At 47.3% G+C, this 21790-nt stretch overlaps 2 pseudogenes across 1 annotated transcript; both read right to left on the bottom strand.

The window, feature by feature from the left end:
- Positions 1-9407: 9407 nt before the first annotated feature.
- LOC148007051 (sperm motility kinase Y pseudogene) lies at positions 9408-9980 on the bottom strand (annotated as a pseudogene).
- Positions 9981-17375: 7395 nt separating this feature from the next.
- Positions 17376-21515, bottom strand: LOC134485020 (sperm motility kinase Y-like; annotated as a pseudogene). The gene is made up of 4 exons (XR_015646144.1): positions 20602-21515; positions 20046-20140; positions 18306-18439; positions 17376-18189 (listed from the first exon to the last, which is right to left on the bottom strand). The product of XR_015646144.1 is annotated as a sperm motility kinase Y-like, transcript variant X1 (transcript).
- Positions 21516-21790: the final 275 nt, after the last annotated feature.

The following is a 21790-nucleotide window of genomic DNA, read 5'->3' as shown; positions in this document are numbered from 1 at the left end:
AAGGTGTGTGCAGCCGTGCCAGTCTTGTACACCATGGGATGGAAGAGGTCCCTGACCTGTGAGCCTAGAGGTGACCAGGTGCTCCATTCTGAGACTGAGAAAGGCAGGATGCCCACTCAAGGGTCCATAGCAGGGAAGGTTTTCAAGCTATGTACAGTGCTGGAAAAGCCTACACAGGGCATACAGTTAGCAGTGATGTGTTTGCAGGGAGTCCAAGGAACCAGCTTTGTACTGATGCAGGTGGGCAAGCATTTATCATCCACCTGCCACTCTGACAGCAATAAGAGTATTGCTTAAGTTTTATTTCATAGATTTGATCCCTGACCAAAATACCAAAAACTGCACCCTTAACGATGTAGCAAATAGAATAGTGGATACTAGGCCAAGAACCTTTGACTCTTCTAATACCATTGTGTATTTCAGAGCAAGGAAGGAGAGGTATCAATGGACAGCAGTCTGCTTTCCCCACGAGTGCTCTACCACTGAGTTAGTAGCCTTAGCCCTCCTCAGCTTTAGAAAAAGGGTGTGACTAAGTTGTCCATGGTGACCTTGAACTCATGCTGTAGACCAGGCTAGCCTTGAACTTCTGATCCCCCTTCCTACTGTGTGTCTTGATTGTCTGTTATTACAGGCCCATTTCTCTACAGCTGACCAGCTTGCTTGCTTCCTCCTTTCTTTTCTTCTCCTTTCTATCTCTCTCTCTCTTTCTTTCATTCTTCCTTCCTTTCTCTCTCTCTCTCTCTCTCTCTCTCTCTCTCTCTCTCTCTCTCTCTCTCTCTCTCTCTCTGCCTTTCTTGATTTTTCATTCTTTCTTTCGTTCGTTCTTTCATACTTTCCTTCCTGTCTTTCATTCTTTAACTTTCTTTTCTTCCTTCTTTCATTCCTTTTTTCCTTTCTTTTAAGATTCAATTATTTGAGTGGTCTATCTGCATGTACATCTGTGTGTCCAAAGAGGGTGTCAGATCTGATTATAATTAGTTAGTATCCATAATATGGTGACTGGAATCAAACTCAGGACCTTTGAAAGTGCTTTGAAAGCCAGGCTCTGAACCACTGAGCCTGCTCTCCAGCCCCAGCCCATTTTCTTAAACTTAGCACACTTGGTTCACATGAGAATTGTCTGTCCATGAGCAAGATAAGGTTAATCATAGCAAAGAGTGCTTATCCCTTGCCAGATCAACATGGGGTCTCCTGTGACTTATGCTGTCCTTTTCCAGGCCTGTCACCAGTGCCTTGGCGTTTGTGGGACTCATCCACAGAGGCATGCAACTCAGAGAACTGCACCCCAACTTGGTGCACAGGAACTCTTTCAGGTGTCACTTGATTGTCACAGGTTTCTGCTCGGTCAGCAAGGAAGGGAAGCCTAGCCCTGTGCCAGGTCAGTTCCCAGTACAGAAGTTCATTCATGACAAACCCAAGTGATCATTGCAGTGAGCGTTGGCGGTCTAGAGCCCACATCAAGGAGGCCTTCCAGACTTTGGAAGTGGAGAGGGAGGGAAGAAAACAAAAGTATAGCACACTCACACTTTGGAAGGACACACATCCATCCTAAGTGAAACACAAGTTCTGTTTTCCAGTTGACAAGTATATAACATGGCTCTTAAGGCTACACCCACATTGTAAAAGCCGGTGATGTCAATCACAGCAGGTAAGATGTCAGTCACCTGAGTCATGCAGAGTTTGACCACATGAGACTCACCCCAGGACTTAAATGCAGTGAGTTCAAGGACTCACATGCTATGCTGCGTGGGCTCCTCCTTATGCCACACCTTGACCCCATTGCACCCTGGGCCTCCACACCATAAGCCAGAGTGCAGATCCCTGGGCACAGTAGGACACACCTAGGCTAGTTTCCACTCCCATGGATGTTCTTGTGGCCTTGTCAGAGCACTGTGACCACATCCCACATCTGAACAGCAAGCTAATCAACAGGATGCTCTAGGAGTCCATCCGTTTGTCTTCTTCAGAGACCCCATAATAGAGGGGGCAGAAATCCAGGCTTTAGGGAGCTACCACAGCCATGATTGTTCATTTGTCCCAGCCACTCCACCCTTGGCCAAGTTACATCTCTGCCAGGCCCTGCCATGTTGTCGTCAACATGTTTGTGTGTCAGTGATACTTGTATGAACTATGCTACACGTTGGCCTAGAGGCTGGGCTTTCCTCTTGCATTTCCAGCAAGACTACAGAGTTCCCGGGGGAGACTCTCATGGCTCTTCATGTTCTGGCAGCACAGTCTGCAGATGTCTCTAAGGTATTGGACATCAGACCCCACTGAGGAGTGAGAGGCTTTCATTGGCTTATAGACCCAGGGCCTGGGCATGATGGCCTTTATTGTGTGTTTGATAGCATGTATGCTCTGCTCCAAGTGTAGACAGACACTCCCCATGCCTGTAGTCCCTGCTTGGAGTGTGGGTACACACTCTCCATGCAAACATCTGTCTACGCACACACAGATGCCATTTTCATGATTTACACCTGTTATCTTTGATGTTTCTTTTAAAAGACAATCATATAAAGTTACTGTGATTTTGTGCTGGCTTTCTTTACCCAGCCCACAGATGAATATTGGAATGAGACTCGAATCTGCGTGGGCTCCTCCTTATGCCCATACCCTGACCCCATTGCACACTTTTAGGCAGAGGCATGGCAGAGCGTGGCCTGTAATTGTCCTGTCCATTCCCTATGGATTGTGACCACAGTCTGCAGTTCTGCACAGCCTGGCATCCAAGGAAATTGTTATAGTTCCCTACAATGTCTCCACAGGCCCAGAGGAAGGACATAAATAGAATCTTTATGAGACCCAAGTGGCTTCTCAGGGTCAGCCAATACTCTTGGCTCCTTCTTGTCTCTGAAGACACAGGGCACAGGTCCTGACCTGCATGCACCTGTAGCTGCTGCACACACTAAGGATGACTTGTGCTGGCCTCTGATGCTTCTGGGAGTCCTGAAAACCACAATCCCTGGGCCAAGGGGACTGGTGAGGGACAAGTGAGCACAAGGCCCCTGCCTGCTCCCTGGAGACCAGAAGCCCCAGCAGGGTTCTCACTGCTGTGTTCCCCAAGATAATGACAAGCACCTGTTACAGCAGGTCATGCTCTGGTGGGAAAGGAAGACAGGCACATCCAAGGCTGTTCTGTGGCCATGCTGGGCCTGCCTGCTCTTCAGGGGCATACTCTGCCATGCCACTCAGCATATCCCAAGCTGTGTCTGGAGTGCTTTGGTCTCACAGGAATGCTGTGTTCATGGAGACACTGACAAACTAAGGACCAAGACCCTGTCAAGTACCCATCCACACATGACTCCTGCCAGGAATCAGCAGTATGGGCAACCACGTAAACATGGAGACATGGATTATTTCTTCCTTGGGAGCACTTGTGAACCACAGGGTCAGGTGACAAGCTCTAGACCAGGAAAGGATCAGGAGGAGCAGAGTGACCTCACCTGAACTTGAGGAATAGGGAACCCAGCAAGGGGAGTGACCACCCCTGGTTCACACAATTTAGGGACATATGTGGTGGGAAGAAGCTAAGTTGAGGCAGCCTGGACACATCCCAAGATAGCAGGTGATTGGGGGGGGCGGTGTAGGCTTGCATGAAATGATGTGTGTGTGTGTGTGTGTGTGTGTGTGTGTGTGTGTGTGTGTGTGTGTGTGCCTGTGTATGTCTGTGGATGGGCCTATCCTGACACCAGACCTGACTGATGCCAGGCACCCACAGTTGGCACAGACACCACTTTACAATAGGGTTTTTGTTCCCAAAGGTTTTCTAATGGAAGGTAATATGCGTCTCGTACAGGGCTAGTTCACCAGATTTTGTACGAAAGGTGAAATCTGATCTTTAGAGATTGGAGTCTGAGCTAGCCTTGTGGACCCTCCTCTTCCCACTGTTCCCAGTCTGTTTCGTGTCACAATGTCCAGGGAATAGAACCCTCAGTTCTGCCAGCACCTCTGTGTGAGGCATCACATCAGCTGACATCCAGAATGGTTGTCCCAACTCCACATGTTCTGGCCGAGGTCAAGATGCACACAAGAAGGCCTAGATGAGGAGGTACTGCCCCACCCAGCCAGACAGACTTTATCTACTCTAACAGATGTTAGGAGGAGGTGCAGATATGACTCACAAAAATGCATCCACTATTGGGCTCAACTACCAAGAACCTGTGAGCAGCAGTGACATTCAAGTCTCCTCTCATCCAAGTAAAGGTACATCAAATACTTCTTTGGAGCCTGGGCAGTAAAGAAATCTTGAGGGCTCCATGAGTAGATAACATACCATGAACCATATCAGAGCCCATGGACTGTACCTGCTTGATGACCCTGGACCTCCTTGGCTAACGTGAGGAGAGGAGACCCCAAACAGCCCTATACCAGTGCCTCAGAAACACTGTCAGACAGGATGGACCAGCCTCCACAACCTGAGATGTGCAGTAAGGGTTCTTTTCCATTCCATACAAAGATGTCTGGTTTGCAGAGTCTCAAATGGATCTGAGACATACTGCAAGGGAGGCTTTGTGTTGGGTGCAGTAGTTAAAACCAGGACATGAGAAGGGTAACTGCAGAGCTGTGATCTCGGAAATTCTGCAGTACCCAGTTTGGATTATTGGAGCCTAGGCAGGCCTTGCAGTCATAGACCTCCCTCTACTGCCCATGTCCCTTCATGACACCTTCTCCAGCATGCATCAGCTCCATATCCTGCCCAACATACCTTAGGGTCCCTGATAATTCCAGATACTTTAATGTTCTCCCAGGTTGCACTGTGGGCTCTTGTGTGCCTCACATTCATCCTAGAAGTTGTTGGGAGCCTCCATGCCATGGCATAGGATATCTTTGTGTCCACACTGAGCCGAGTGATTCCATCCAGTACAGGATTCTCTCCCTATGGTTGAATTTTGGCACTTATGTCTTTAGGAATGACTCTGCATGTGGTCAACACACACTACCCTGGAAGACCCGAGAGTTCAAGGACGGCCAACTTTCACTTAAGCAAACTTGTCCACAGACTGCGTGGGTCCCATCAGCTGAGAGTAGCCTCCACATTGCAGTGATGTGCAAACTTCTGCTTTTAAGTCATGATGGACTTAGGATCTAACCTGAGGACCATACACAAGGCACAGGTAGGTGATGTGTAAATGAGGCATGTTACTGGGTCAGGTCTTCAGTGCAGTGTCTTAAGCTGACAGGCTTTTGGGAGGGCATATGCTTCTCTATTAAATGAGCTGGCTCCTCTGAAGGCCTCAACTCTGCTGTGTCTGCCGCTCATGCTCCCTCCTCCAAGAATCTAACTGTCCCTAGCTCTCTGTGACTGGCTGGTCAGTCAGCCTTCATGCCACTCCACAGCCACTCTACAACACAGAGCCCACACTGTCCTCTGCAGAAGTTTCACAGGGCTGCTGCTTTAGTCTCTCTGTTGCGCTATGGGGGTCCAAAGTCAAGTTTCTTAGGTCCCTAGGGGTCCCTGAAAAGGCTTTAGAACAAGGTAGAGGTGAAGAAATCAGGAAATAAACTCCTGCAGTACTTCATGACTACCACTGGAGGGCTCTACACCTTTCTGGTCTTAGTGTGCCACTCAGCAAGCCCTCTCACTCACTCTAAGGTTCTGAGCCTGATGGAGAGGACTCCTGCTAAACCCAGTGTTCTCAAGAAACTGGCTGTATCGGCAGGGCTAACTGTAGAGGATTCTCCACGACCCTGAGAACACAATTTGGAAATCTCAGGTAGGCAGGGTGTGTGGGGGAGCAACCAGGGCTGGATGGAGACCTTACCCAGAATTTGATCTCCAGCCCTGCATTCTGATTAGCATGAACTACACTCCTGTGAAGGTCTCTGGGTGGTTCCTGAAATTAGGTGGAGTAAGAGGAGGAGAAGGAGGAGGAGGAGGAGAAGGAGAAGGAAGAAGAAGAAGAGTAAGAGAAGAAGGAGGGGGAGGAGGAGGAGGAAGAGGAAAAAACAAGTAAGCAAGGACAAGACAGGCACATGGCCTGTACTCACTGCAGTGGCCCATCGTATCCTAGGTGTTTTCCTGCCCTAACTGTGAAGCAGGAACCAAACACCACTCCTCATGGGACTGTCTGAGATGAGGCCAGCTGTGGGTCTGAACAGTCAGCAAGGAGTAGCTGTCTGTGCCATACATCAAAGCATAGTGTCCCACATAAGCCCATCTCACAAATGATGCCATCTCCTCCCCAGAGTGGCTCAAGTAAGGGTTAGGAGTGCCTCATGAATGCCAAGACCTCCCCTACTCCTGCAGACCCATGAATGGTGCCTTCTCAGGGCCCATCTATCCTGAGCCCAGGGAGCAGCCAGAGGGCATACTCATGCGATTTCATACTCAGGTCAATCTGCTATCCTGTACCCCATGAGTCGGGACTGAAACTCAGTGCTCAAGACCACTTTTTTTTTCTGGACAAAACTTTCAGAATGTGGTCACACACAGTGTTAGTGACACGTTGCATGCCCATGACTGGCATTCAGTGTAGCCCTGAGCACCCAGGGATTCAGATCAGCATTGGCCAGATCAGACTCTTTGCTACCTGGTCCTATAGCTCACCTCCACTGTAGTTCCATGTGTCCTGACTGCTGCAGCTGCACCAGAAGCTACCAGATGTCTTCCCACAGAATCGTACTGTAATGTGGGCTCATCCATAGACATCTCACACTCTCCCTGCTGGGAGTTAGGCTGGATGCCTGCTGTGTGAGAACTGCCTTGCCTTGTGGAGCAGAGAGAGAAGCAGTGGAGGAGATGTTGTCTGTTGCTCTTATTGTCCTCAGTGCCCAGGGCTTCCCTGTGGTTTGGGTTCAGATCCAGCTCCAGTGAATCACTGATTAAATTCAGCCCATAGAAGCTGCAAACACCATGGGGCACAGGGTAGACCAGGAATGAGGGACTACCAAGCAATCCAGGACCCTGTGTGGACCAGGGAAGCCAATAATCCAGGTCACCTCTCAGGCAGGATGCAAGGCCAGGAGCTCTGTGTGCCCAGACAGAGGTAGATGGGACCCTGACTCCCACAGAATGCTCCTTCAGAACTATTACATCATCAGCTTTGAGAAAGTCGTCCTCATTAAGGACTTTCCGCACAGCTTGCACTGCCATCTAACTCTGTCTTCCAGGGGTGATCCTCTTCAGGAATATTGACATGTCTTCTATGAATGGTTAATATTCTGATAATTTGTTTCATAAACATTGCTCAGCATAGTATCTGTCTCCAAAAGAAGTCATTCAGCAATTATCCCAGGACAGGGAAGCAAAGTCCTCCTCCTCTTCCTCCTCCTCCTCCTCCCCCTCCTCCTCCTTCTCCTCCTCCTTCTTCTCCTCCTATTCCACGTCTCCTATTCCTTCTCCTCCAGATTTTTCTCCTCCTCCTCCTGCTCTGCCTCCTCCTCCTGCTCTGCCTACTCCTCCTCCTCCTCCTCCTCCTCCTCCTTCTCCTCCTTCTCCTCCTCCTTCTTCTCCTCCTATTCCACTTTTCCTATTCCTTCTCCTCCAGATTTTTCTCCTCCTCCTCCTGCTCTGCCTCCTCCTCCTGTTCTGCCTCCTCCTCCTCCTCCTCCTCCTCCTCCTCCTCCTCCTCCTCCTCCTCCTCCTCTTCCTCCTTCTGCTACTGCTAATGCTGCTGGTGCTATTGCTGTTACTCCTGTTGGTGCTGTAGCTTCTGCTGGTGTCTTTTCATTGGCCATGTGTCTGAAATCACCACCTGTTTATACACAGGATATGACAGAATTTCAAGATGGCACTGTGAAAGAAAAAAAGAATTTATTCTAAGCAAAAAAAATATGAGGTAGAATACTTAGATTACCATTTGGAGCTTTGATTGCTTTATTATTTTATTACTTCTTCTCTTCTACTTCTCAGTTAAGATTTTTGAAAGAAATCATTTAGAAATGTTACCAATCAGTAGGCCTTAGGAACAAAAAAAATCAGTATGCAAAAAACTATGCATGCATCCAGGATTCTGACCATCAACAATAACCCACAAACTAGGTTGTTGATACTTATTCAATGACAAACCTTGTTATTAATTTTAAGGCTTAATGGAATGGGACGTCACATTTGAAAAGATAAGACTCTGTTCTGCAGCACTTGGAATTGATGACCACATGTGCTAGGACCAGTAGCCCATGGAAGAGTCCAAGATCCCATGAACCTCTAGTCCTCACCCTGTGGGAGCTATTGGCCTAAGGGGGGGATGGAGTCCATCTGAAGGGATGGGTCAACAAGACAACTCTGTAGAGTGGGGAACTCATCATTCATATTGGGTCCCTGCTGGGAAGAGGAGAAATCAAGAAGAGGCAGGAGGCTTGGTGTTGGGGAAACCTCATAAAGAACTTAGAGAAGATACAAGGTAAGAATTGTGGGGAAAATGGAAACCAGAGACAAGAGGAAGGAGGAGCATAGAGCAAACTGGAAAGGACAAAGCACAAAGATACCTGGGCTATGCCTGCTGCTTGTTCTCTGGACTCTCCCTGTGGCTCATTTCTCGGGTGAGATGCTGTTCTGCCCCAGGCGAGGTTTCTTTCTCCTTGGCAAGCAGCAACAAAGATTAATCAGGGCATTTGCTATATTCATGGTCCACACCTTAAAACCTCTGTGCCGGACCCTGCTGGAGATGGGCTTATCCTCTAATGGGGCTCTGTGGGAGAGTAGATTATCTTCTTTTATTTCCTTGTTGCTACTCTTCTCACTGAAGATGCTTGTTGTTTGAATGCATGGGACACTCATGGCACATTTGTGATAGTGGTAGTGCCCTGAGAGGACCAGGCACAGTAGACCTTCTTCCTCCTTTTGGATGAGCCTTCTGGCCATACTGAGATATTTGACCGTGGGAGAATGACACCTGCAAGGTGTCAAGGACTGGCAGGCTTCCACTCCTCTTTCTTTGTAATCTAAAAGCACCTGCAGGATCAAGGCTAGGAAATGGGGCTGCAATGGGACGCACTTGCTGTGCCTGGGCTGTGCAGCCATACCCCGGGAGGGCCTGCTGTTGTAGGAAGTAATAAGTTGCCATTTCCTCATCATATTTTCTTTTTATTAGGGAGTATTTTATTACAGAGGCTTGAAATCCCATGCATTTCATCGCACCCAAAATTTCAGGGTCTGACCTGAGGGGAAGCAGTTCTTCACAACGACCTGTGAACCCCTTCCCGTGTTCTTTGAACCAGGCATGTTTCATCACCTCACTGGCTGTTGGTCTATACATTGGATTTACTGTTAGTAATTGACTAAGGAGGTTCTCCAGTTCTTCTAAAACCCCACAGGGGGCAGGATACACCCCTGCAACAACTTGTATTTGTAATTCTTGGATGATCACAGAATCAAATGGAAGCTTTCCCACTACCATATAATACAAGACCACTCCTATTGTCCACATGTCATTCTTCATCCCGTCATACAGAAGTCCAAGGAAGAGTTACGGGGAACCAAAAGAGTACGCACCGCAGTGCTGGTTTAGCATATGTCCAGGTTGTGTTTCGGTGCTAAGCTGAAAGTCGATGACTTTGACCTTTTTGTTTTTATCGATCATTATATTGTCCACTTTCAGGTCTCGGTGAACAATCCCCTTTCCATGGCAGTAGCTCACTGCTGACAATATCTTTTCAAATATTTGCCGGGCCTCATCCTCCTCTATGTGCCCTGACTCTCTGATGTACTGGTAGAGTTGTTGGCCTTCCACCAGCTCCATTATGAGGTATATTCTAGTTTTGTTTTCAATGACTTGTAAGAGAGAAACAATGTTGGGGTGGTTGATCTTTCTCATTATGTTTGCTTCTGTCATGACTGGCCGGAACCACTGCTTGTTCTTTCGGAGAACTTTGACCGCCACTGGGGTTCCTGTGAGCTGGTGGTGGGCCAGGAGGACCTTGGCATGGCTTCCTTTTCCAATAGTCTTCAGTACTTTATATTGGGAATGAAAGGTTCCCTCCTGAGAGATACTGGGATCGGGCCTAGGAGGGGGTAAAACCTTCTCAATCTCTGTAGGCATTTTATCAGTACTAATGCTACCTAAAAATAACAAAAAAACTGGAATCAAATAATGAAAAAGATGGAGCAATTCAGGAACTAAAATTACACATGTGGAACCTAAAAGAAACAAATGAAACAAAAAGAAAAAAATAAAAACAAATAAAAGACTAGACTAGAAAAATAGAATAAAATTATGAAAAGGGGGAAAATATGAAGAATCATAAGTAAAAGCCACCCAAATAATCAACCGCAAAAGAGAAAGCCAAGAGCACACACATACTAAATGCAATGATGAAAATAAAAATTGTCATACTACAATAGGATTGGGCAGCCAAAGCTGATCAATACTGTGAATGGATGTAGTTTGAAGAAAAAGGTCAGATGAAAGAAACGAGAGGAGAAACAAATAGTATAAGACAAAACAAAGAAATGTAAAAAGCCAACACTTAAGGGAAACTCCATTGAATTTCAGGACCTAGTGATCCACAAATCTCCACAACTCTCCAGAGCAAAATACTGAAAATTAAAATTAACCAACCACAAGGAATAAGGCAGTTAAATATCAGTGAACAGTAAACCTTAAACAAAGGCCGAAGAGTCAAAGTGTCACAAAGGGCAAATTTGTATCAAGTCCAAGCCAATGATTGCTTGTACTCAATAAATAGAGAAACAGGAATAATGTAAAAGGATGAAACCACAGGACATTGAAAATGGAGATAGAGTGAATCATCCGACTGCACAAATGTATATAATCAAAGCAGTAATATAGCATGTGAGAACATAAAAACCACCACCAAAAAATGAAACCAGCAATCCATAATAAAGAAAGAAAGGAAGAAAGAAAGAAAGAAAGAAAGAAAGAAAGAAAGATCAAAACCACAATAAGGAAATAGCCAGTGGTCTTGGGAATATATGGCCTAATTCTATCTCTTAAAGACAGAAAAAAAAAAAAAATCAAACCATAAATGAGCAGGCAGCCGTCTACGTAGGCCTTTAATCTGATATTATGGGGTTGGCATATCAAAATCCTGGGAGCCACTGGTCAGCCAACACAGGTACTTGGGCAGCTGCAGGCCAGTGAGAGAGCCTGTCTTGAAAATGAGGTTGATGACCTACCTTAGGAACAGGAGCCCGGGCTGACTTCTGGCCTCTACACTCTCTTGCACTGAGGTGAAGGTAATATAGATACAAGAAGGGGCAAAAGGGGATGGGAACGTGTGTACACACACACACACACACACACACACACACACACACACACATAGGCACACACAGAAGCACACACAGAAATACACAAAAGTGTACTTATACTCACACAGACAAACTCTTACAAACACCCATTTTCACACAAAACCCAATCACATATGAACAGGTACACACATATTTATACACAAGCACACCAATAAAAACGCACATCACAGACACACACAAACATACACACAGGGACACACACATGCACAAGAAAACGTACACACATACAAACACATACACACAAACAAACCTGTAAACTCACACACTCCTACATATACTGACAAACACGGGCAAAAGTGTACACACAGTCACACACAAGCAAATCTGTCAACACACATCTCGTACACACATAGACACATACACATATACAAAGTACAGTAAAATCCGATACAACCACACACAGCTCACTAGATACAACCAAGTCCCAGAGGGCTCCACTCCACACCTCCTCTCAAAGCACTCAAAGAAATCCAGGCCTGGCTACAGCTTAATATCTGTTGGCTGGACCTCCTCACAGTCGCTCCTCATGAGGTCACAATAGGACCTGTCATGACATGGTTGGGAAGGGCTTCAAGGCTCTGGCTTCTGTGGGCTATGAAGAGACTTTAGGCTTTTAGAAATCAAAGCCTGTAAGATGTTTACCTCTCCTCAGTTCTCTGTTTTGAATATTTGCTGTGCCTCCTGCTTTAAAGTCCTCATTTCTATGCTCGCTGTGTCACTTTTTCTTTGAATTCTGAATGATTAGCCTCAAACTGATGGTACAGATTTTAAAAAATGAAAAAAGACAAAGCTGTGTTTCTAAACTGACCCATCAAGATGACACTGTTCTCATAAATCCTTAGAAAAGCTCTAGGTTATCATCAAACACCTGAGACAAAGCTGCAGGGATAGGCAGAGCACTTGCCTCCCAAGGGTGAGGACTTGAGTTTGAATCCCCAAAACCCCCATCAATGTTGGATGCATCAGCAAAGCCCACAAGCTCAGCATCTGTGGAGTGGGGAGGGGTTGGGGCTTGAAGACAGGTGGTCTGACATGCAGGCGTGAGGACCTGTCCAGAGGATGGCCCCTGACAGGACATGGGGTAGTGGTATGCATGGACACCTAGGCACATAAGGGGGTATGCATACACATGCAGACACTTCCTCTCACACAGAGGTTGGCATAATGTATAGAAAACCAAGTACATCCTGAGTGTAGGGCTCACTTTAAATATTAAGTTCCAGTGATGGAACAGGCGTGTATGAGGACAAGGAGCTCTGTGCAACCTGGGACCAGAAGGAACAGAGTGGCTGTGCTGACACAGTTGAAATAAATTCTCAATCACAGTCTGTGAGAGCCAGGTCACAGGACCCAGGCAGCTGTGTTATTTGTGAGCAGCCAGTGCAGCCAGAAGCTAACTATTGAGCACTGACTGGCCCAAGCCCAGAAAGGGTCTCTGTTTTTCAGAGTGCTTGGGGCAGAGCAGTGTGTAGCGCTTTCCTTCTGAAGACTCTTCTGGGGTTTTGAATCCCCTGGAGAGGACCCTCATGGCTGCAGACACTCAGCCTAGGAGGAAAGATCCTCATCTGTGGAGTTCATTGAAAGACCTGAGAGCAGAAAAGGAAAGAAACAGGAAAATGTGCCACCTCTACTCACTGTGGTTCAGCTTCTGCCTTTGCAGCTGAGCTCAGGTGTCCTGGAGTCCTCCCTAGCCTGAGTCAGTGATCTAAAGTTCAAGTCCCTACTTCCTGGTTTGTAGTATCAAACACAGCACAGTTTCAGGCAAGAAAAGCTGTGAACACCATCTAGACATTGCTGTCTACATTTGAGGGGGACTGTTGCGCCCCAAAGGGAGCAAGGGTTACAAGGTCAGGTATTACAATAATGGCCAAGGTTGGAATCCAAGTCCCAATCTCCCTTTGCTCTGGGCAGAGGGTAGGCCTGGCAATTGGTTCTTGCTGTGTACATGGGGAGAATCAAAGGGACTTATGGGATCGCTGGCACAGACCGGCCCAAGCATGGCTTAGGGAGCCTCACACCAACTCAATATTTGATGTGTTCCCAGCTTTGTCTACCACCCTCAGCTGTGTGCCATTTTCCCTGCCTCGTGCAAGGGACTCTAAATATCTTCCTATAGAAGCTAATCAAGGAGGAGTTGCACAAGGAGAGGTGGCGCTCTGTGGGGAGGTTCACATGGGCTAACATATTAGAGGGCCACATTCCCAGAACTGATACTGGGTGGACACTCTCCTCTGACATCCAACACAGAGATCTTTGACAGAGATCAAGAGAAGGCTTCTCTGAATAGCTGTGCAGAGCACCTCCGATTCATGGACTCAGGACTGACACCCATAGGATGCTTTTGAGGAGCCGATTGTGATTCAAGGGCTCATCTGCCTGGGTCCCTGTGCCTCTAGAGATGAGCCCAGGACTTGGCTGTGGATGGTTATGGGGTCAGATCAGAGGATGGGAGGGGGCTTGTCCTTGGCTCCTGGGAGTAGTGCAATTTTTCTTTCCGTGCTCCTGCTTTTTTTGCTTTTCTTTCCCTTGGCATAAGGAGGGACTGGAAGAAGTCTGTCTATGGGGAGTGAGGCTGTCTGGGAAACTGCTCGCTATTCTACATTTTCATGCAGCTGGGGGCTTGGGGTTGTTGGCAGGATAACCTCTGCACCATTCCAGTCTGCTTCTCCCCACTTTATCCATGCATCCCTGTCCCAGGGCTGGGAGACCTGGATACAAAAGTCCCACCTGTAGCTTCCAGTCCAGGGATGGAGTCCCTCAGTGAATGGATTCCAGATGGTTCTGTGAAAAGCAGCATCGAACAGGGTAGTTACTGAACATGTGGGTACATGCAGGAGGATACTGCACTGCACCCACCCACATTTCATATAAAACCAATCCTCATGCTCAGGTACAAATTGGTTCTATTTACACCTTTCACCATTTTTGCTACTCACTGTACTGTGAAGGGTGAATTTTTATTGTTTCACTTCTGCAAAGAGACAGAGTTTAGCATTGGACACTCCCTACGGCATGGCTGGAAGGGAGGCCTTAACACCCATGTGTCCTTCTAGGAAAAAGCTCTTTCATAGAATGCCTCCCTGAGTCCCAGGATGCGTGGAGGGCTCTGGGCCCTATCCAGGGTTGAGTATATTAACGGGAGCAGAGGCTTCTCTCTGATAGAACAGTACCACCCTCCTGCAATATGTCTATGATGGTTTGTGTATGCTTAGCTCAGGGAGTGGCAATATTAGGAGGCGTGGTCTTGTTAAAGTAGGTGTGTCACTGTGGGCATGGGCTTTAAAACCCTTTTCCTATCCACATGCAAGCCAATCTTCCCCAAGCAGCCTTCAGATGAATATGTAGACCTCTCACTTACTCTGGCACCATGACTGCCTGGATGCTGCCATGCTCCCAGCTTGATGATACTGGACTGAGTCTCTGAACCTGCAATCCTGTGTCCATTAATGTTGTCCTCATAAGAGCTGCATTGGTCATGGTGTGTCTGTTCTCAGCAGTAAACCCCTAACTGAGACAATGTCGATGTTCCCTGCTTCAGCTTCCTGGCTATAGAAGCTTCACACATGAGCAGCATTCTCTTGGGATATGGGCCTAATAGGCTCTAGGCTGTCTGCTTGATCTGAGAGTGCTAGGACATCCTGCTCCTAAGGGCATTGTTACTGTTCCCATGCAATACTGTGAAAACATCAGCAGGCTCCTGCTTTCTTACCCCCCTGAACACAATGCTGCCTTTTCCAGGATTGGATCCAACAGCTCTCAGAACCTCCTCAGGAACTATGTGTTTCCCAAGGATTACCTGCACTTGCTTACACACCCCTATCCTGTGTTCTGAAAACTTTTCAAAGCCCATTCTTCTGAGACTGGTGAGTTCAGGACAGTAGTCCCAAGTGTCTTGTCCTATGCTGACAGTTCATTCTCATGAGGCATCACTTACCCTTGACAGAGGATTTTTCCAAGGGGCATTGGATGTGCAGGAGAATTGTGTGTGCTGACTCCTGTCAGATCAGCACAGGATACCATCAAGGCCCCATTTGCTCTTGATTTTGGAACTCATAGACTTGGCACTGTCTTGTTGGTATTTAGTTCCCTGTCAGTCCCTAATTGAATTTTAGCATGGGAACCCAGGGCAGTTGTCTACAAAGATATTCCTAGTATGGACCACATCTTCACCGTGCCATACGTAAAGCACAACAAAACACCAGGCAGGCAGAGAACCCTCAGGGGCTGGAACTGGCATGTTCAAACACTCTGGCTTGACCTTGGCCAGCAGAGATTCAGAGAACAGCTTCTATGTAGGAAGATCTCCTTCCTCCTCTCAGAGTTTAGGACATCTAGAGGTAGGCTAAGGTGCTGGCACACATGTGAGCAGGGTCAGCACTCTGGGCTTGTTCAGTATCAAAGCCTCCCTGCCACCCGTGTGTCACAGTCACAGCAGCCCATCTCATGAGAATTCTAGGGCTGCTGATATCCTGGATGAATAATCCATGTTCTGCTGCTAGTTTCTTTGCTTCCACGTGGACAACTGAGAGAAGGGATTGATTAAGTGTAGGTGAGGAAGCCCTGCAAATATCTACTTGGTGTTACCAAAGACAATGGGTTCTGACTGGCAAGATCTTTGAATTAGATTTTGAAAAATGCTACCTCGGGACAGTTAGTAGGTACTCTCAGGAAAGTGCAGCATGGTGGGCACAATGGGACAGGATCCCTGAGGCTGGTGCAGTGGGACAGGGTCGTTGGGGCAGGTAAAACTGAGTAGGAACCCTGAGCCAGGAACAACAGGGCAGGGACCCTGGTTCAGTTACAACAGAGCAGGGATCCTGGGGGAGATGCAATGGGGCAGGAGTCCTGGGGAAGGGATCTTGTAGTAGTGGCCCTGTGGCATGTGCAACTGACAGGGACCCTGGGGCAGGTGCAATGTGACGTGCACCCAAGCTGGAATGTTCAGACAGGTGTGTGTTTGCTTCATGCAGCTTCTGTCTGAAGTAGAGGACACTGGCAACTGCCCCAGAGGGGATTTCGGGAAGTCCTTCCAAGAATCCCTCAGCTCCTAACTGAGAAGCTATACATTCCACAGATGGGCCTTTATTTAGATTAGCAGATTCTAAGGGGGCTCCCTTCAATGAACAGCCAAGGAAAGCAGAAATGTAGAACAAGCAATTGCAGCAGCCATGTCCAAGGTGTTTAGCTCAGAAAAGTAGGACTGGAAGAAACTGATTAAGTCAATTCACTTATCTGTTTATCCATCCATCCATCCATCCATCCATCCATCCATCCATCCATTTCCCTGAGGGAAGTCAGCTTTTCTTTCTGAGAAGGTCAAAGCAGCTCTACCTTGTGGTGACAATGAGGATTGCAGGCAGTGAGAAGTGGGTATTTATTTATTTATTTATTTATTTATTTATTTATTTATTTATGTATTTACTTATTGCATGATCTGTGATAGACTGCCACTTGTGTCCAGTCCCCATCTGCATCACCTGTACAACAAACCCAGTCTCAGTGTGACACAGAAGAGGCCTAACTGGAAAGTATGTCCTCTCTCTAAGGGACACTGTACGATAACATACTCTGGACTGCAGGTCAGACAAGGCCTGTGTTTAGGAGACTTGTGGACAGATGAATGTCCGTGAGTCTGGACTTAGACTCTGTGGAGGGCTCAGGTCACCTGACTGTCCTGAAGCTTCCCACTGTGATTTATTTCCCTCCTACAGAGTCAGCCACCTGAGCAACTGCATTTCCTGGTTATCCCCTAATCCTCTTACACTGTGTAGAGTGTTCAATCTCAGGGAGGGCCTGGGAATCTGAGAGACACCACTGAGCCCCCCTGGGCCTGGCTGACTCAACCTGAGGCTACTCTGTGTGCCTTCATTTTGCTCACCCTCCAGAGACCTCAAAAGTCAGCCGTCAGCTTGCTGAGAGGTCAGGAACCTCCATATTGGCCCAAGAGCAACTGTCCTTTTTACAGGTTAATCCACAGAGCTTGTAATTCTGATTGGTGAGACAGTCTGGAAGAGTGAAAGATGTCACCTCCCAAAGACAAGTGCTGTGATAGTGGACACTGAGGAACTTCAGGGATCAAACCCTTCCCCATTCTTCTCCACCCTCTCTTGTTCTTCCTTGAGATGTTTCCTGCAGATCTAAAAGATCCAGGCAATCCATGACATGGGTTTGAACATTTTCTCGACATTTTATTCATTGCCTGATAACTAAGACAGGGTAAAATTTATTTATTTATTTATTTATTTATTTATTTATTTATTTATTTATTTATTCATTCATTTTGTTATACATACGTACAGGGTAGCTGTATTTAGAAAGACCAGAGAGGGCATCAGATGTCATTAGAGACATTTGTGATCCTCCATGTTTGCTGGGATTTGAACTTAGGACCTCTGGAAGAGCATTCAGTGCTCTTAGCAACTTACCAATCTTTCCATTTTCCAGGCTAACTTTTTTAGTTCCAATAATTTCTTCTTTATTCAGGTTACATCCTGATCCCAGTCACTCTCCCTCTTCCCTTCCCAGTCCCACCTTAAAATCCTTTCTACCATAATGCTCTCCCTTCTCTTTGGACAAGGGGAGAGTCCCTTGGGTACCACACCACCCCGGGACTTCTAGTCCCAGGTGGACCGAGCACATTCTGCCCCACAGATTTACAATCAGGCAGTCCGGGTATGGGGAACAGATCCAATGCAGGCAACACAAACAGACAGTCCTGGATCTACTTGTCAGATGACCCACATGGAGACCAACGGCAGATAAATAACCCGGCTCTGGGGTTGGTTGCACAGGCTCTAGCATACTCCATGGTCCAAGGTATCTGACGGTAGGGGACTTCTTGTAGTGTTTTAACCCTACCAGTTTGCTTGGCACTCTCCCCCACTCTTCCACAAGACTTCCCGAGCTCCATCTGAGGATTGGCTGTGGCTTTCACCTGCTGAGTGAAGCCTCTGGAGACAGGTGTGCTACTTTTCTGTCTGCAAGTAAATCAGAAAGAATATCATAAATAGCGTCAGAGGTTGTGTCTGTCACATGAGACAGATCTCACTTTGTGTCAGTCATTGATTGGTTGGTCCCTCAATATCTGCTTTACCTTTATCCCTGCACACTTATTGGCAAGACAGATTTCGAGTTGAAGGTTTTGTGAATGTATTGATGTCTCCTTCCTCTTCTAGAAGTCTTTCTTGTTACAGGAGGTGGCCATTTCATTTTCATGCTCTGGTAAGCCTGCAAGGGAGGCTTTGTGTTGGGTCCAGTAGTTAAAAGCAAGACCTGGGAAGAGGAACTGCAGAGTTGTGATCTAGGACTTCCTGCAGCAGCCAGCTCTGGGTCCTTGGAGCCTAGGCAGGCTTTACAGTCATAGAGCTCCATCCACTGCCCAAGTCCCATCCTGACACCTTCTCCATCTCTATTACAGACCATTGTAATTCTGGCATAGTCGCTCTGTGCTGGGCCCAATAGGCCATCCTACCCTGGAAGAACAGAGAGTTCAAGGACGGCCAAATTTCACTTAAGCAAACTTGTTCTCAGACTGTGTGGTTGCTCTGTCTTAGCTCTCATAACATACTTTCCTCTACGTTGTCTTAGGCTGTATCCTCCAAGCATCCCACCATGCATCACCTCCATATACTGACGAACCTACCTTAGGGTCCCTGATAATTCCAGATACTTTAATGTTCTCCCAGGATGGACTGTGGGCTCTTGTGTGGATCACATTGATCCTAGAAGTCCTTGGGAGCCTCCATGCCATGGCATAGGATGTCTCTGAATCCGCACTGGCCTGAGGGATTCCATCTGGCACAGGATTCTCTCCCTATTGTTGAATTTTGGCACTTATGTTTTTCAGGAATGACTCTGCATGTGGTCAACACAAACTACCCTGGAAGACCAGAGAGTTCAAGGACGGCCAACTTTCACTTAAGCAAACTTTTTCACACACTGTGTGGGTCCCATCAGCAGAGAGTAGCCTCCACATTGCAATGATGTGCAAACTTCTGCCTTTCAGCCATGATGGACTTTAGGATATACCCTGAGGACCCTACACAAGCCACAGGTGGGTGATGGGTAAATTGGGCATGTTATTGGGTCAGGTCTTCAGTGCAGTGCCTTAAGCTGATAGCCTTTTGGGAGGGCATATGCGTCTCTATTAAATGAACTGGTTCCACTGTTGGCCTGGACTCTGCTGTGTCTGCCGCTCATGCTCTCCTCCAAGTCTCTAACTGTCCCTAACTCTCCTTGACTGGCTGGTCAATCAGTCTTCATTCTACTCTAGATCCATTCTACAAACACAGATCCCAGACTGTCCTCTGCCGACGTTTAACAGGGCTGCTGGTTTAGTGTCCTGGGTTCCCTATGGGGGTGCAAACTCAAGTTTCTTAGGTCCCTATGTGTCTGACAAAAAGCCTTTAGAACAAGGTAGATGTGAAGAAATCAGGAAATAAACTCCTGCAGTACTTCATGTCTACCACTGGAGGGCTCTACACTTTTCTGGTCCTGGTGTGCTACTCAGCAAACCCTCTCACTGGAAGGCTCTGTGCCTGAAGCAGAGAACCTCTGCTAAACACAATGTTACCAAGAAACTGGCTGTATCTTCATGGCAGCCTGTAGAAGATTCTCCACGACCCTGAGGACTCAGTTGGAAAACTTAGGTAGGCAGGGTGTGGGAGCCACCAGGGCTGTATGGAGACCTTACCCAGAATTTAATCTCCAGCTGTGCATTCCGATTAACATGACCCACACTCCTATGAAGGTCTCTGGGTGGCTCCTGATATGAGTTGGGGGAGGGGAGAGGACAAGGAAGCTGGGTCAAGACAGAAGCACTGTCCTTACTCACTGCGTCTGGGCTTGTTCCTGCCCTAACTGTGAAGCAGGAAACAAACACCCACTCCTCATGGGACTGTCCGTGATGAGGCCAGCTGAGGATCTGAACTGTCAGCAAGAAAGACAGGAGCTGTATGTGCCACAAACCAGAGCACAGTGTCCCGCATAAGCCCATCTCTCAAATGATGCCATCTCCTCCCCAGAGTGGCTCCAGTCTGGGTTAGGAGTGGGTCATGTATTCCGAGCTCTCTGCTACTCCTGCAAACTCAGCAATGGTGCCTTCTCATGCTCATCTATACTGAGCCTAGGGAGCAGCCAGAGGTCATACTCATGGGAATTCAGACTCAGTTCAATCTGCTATCCTGTAGCCCATGAGTCTGCACTCAACTTTAGTGGTCAAGGCCAGTGGTTTATTTCCTGGACAAGACTTTGAGAATGTTAGTGACACATTGTATGCCCTTGGCTGGCCTTCACTCTAATAGCCCTGAGTGACCATTCCAGCCTGCACCCAGGGATTCAGATCAGCATTGGCCAGATCAGGCTCTTTGCTACCTGTTCCTATAGCTCACCTCCACTGTAGTTCATGTGTCCTGGATGCTGCAGCTGCTCCAGAAGCTACCAGATGTCTTCCCACAGAATCCTGTAGTCCCTGTGGGCTCATAAACAGACATCTCACACTCTCCCTGCTGGGAGTTAGGCTGGATGCCTGCTGTGTGGGAGCTGCCTTGGCTTGTGGAGCAGAGTCAGAAGCAGTGGAGGAGATGTTGTCTGCTGCTCTTAATGTCCTCAGTGCCCAGGGCTTGCCTGTGGTGTGGTTGTGGTCCAGCTCCAGTTAATCACTGATATAAATTCAGCCCGTAGAAGCTGCGTACCCCATGAGGCACAGGGAGGACCATAACTGAGGGGGAACCATGCAATCCAGGACCCTGTTAGGATCAGGGAATATTCCAGGACCCCTCTCACGCAGGATGCAAGGCTAGGAGCTCTGTGTGCCCTGACACAGGGGCATGGGACCGTGACTCCCATGAAATGCTCCTTCATACCTATTACATCATCAGCTTTGAGAAGGTCTTCCTCAGTAAGAACATTCCACACTGCTTGCCTCTGCCATCTTGCTCTCTTTTCCAGGGCTGCATGCCCTTAGGAACATTGACATGTCTTCTATGAAAATTAATATTCTGTTAAATCATTTTGATAAACAGTTCTCAGCATGATATCTGTGTCCAGAAGTAGTCATCAGCAATTCTCACGGGGACAGGGAATCAAAATATTCCCCCTGCTCTTCGTCCTACTCTTTCTCCTCCTCTTCCTTCTCTTACTCCTCCTCCTCTACTTTCTCCTCCTCTCTTCATCTTCCTCCTCCTCCTCCTCCTCCTACCCTCCTCATTCTTCTCCTCCTGCTGCTGCTGTGCCTAATGCTGCTTCTGGTATTGTTGCTACTCCTGTTGCTGCTGTAGTTTCTGCTCGTGTCTTTTCCATTGCCATGTGTCTGAAATCACCTACTGTTTATACTGAGGACATGAAAGAATTTCCAGATGACACTGTGAAATAGACAAGACAATTTATTCCAAGCAAAAAAGACAGTGAGGTAGAATTCTTAGCTTACCATTTGGGGCTTTGATTTGCCTTACTATATTATAACTTCTTTTTTCTACTTCTCAGTTGAGGTCTTTGAAAGAAACCATTTAGAACTACTACCTATAAAATTCAATAGATCACTAGGTCTTAGCAACAAAAAAAATACCAGTATGCAAAACA

This window comes from Rattus norvegicus, chromosome 1 (genome assembly GCF_021556685.1).
Source record: "Rattus norvegicus strain SHRSP/BbbUtx chromosome 1, alternate assembly SHRSP_T2T, whole genome shotgun sequence".
Classification (NCBI taxonomy): Eukaryota; Metazoa; Chordata; class Mammalia; order Rodentia; family Muridae; genus Rattus; species Rattus norvegicus.
Note: the sequence above shows the minus strand (reverse complement) of the source record. Positions and strands in the feature narration are given on the sequence as shown.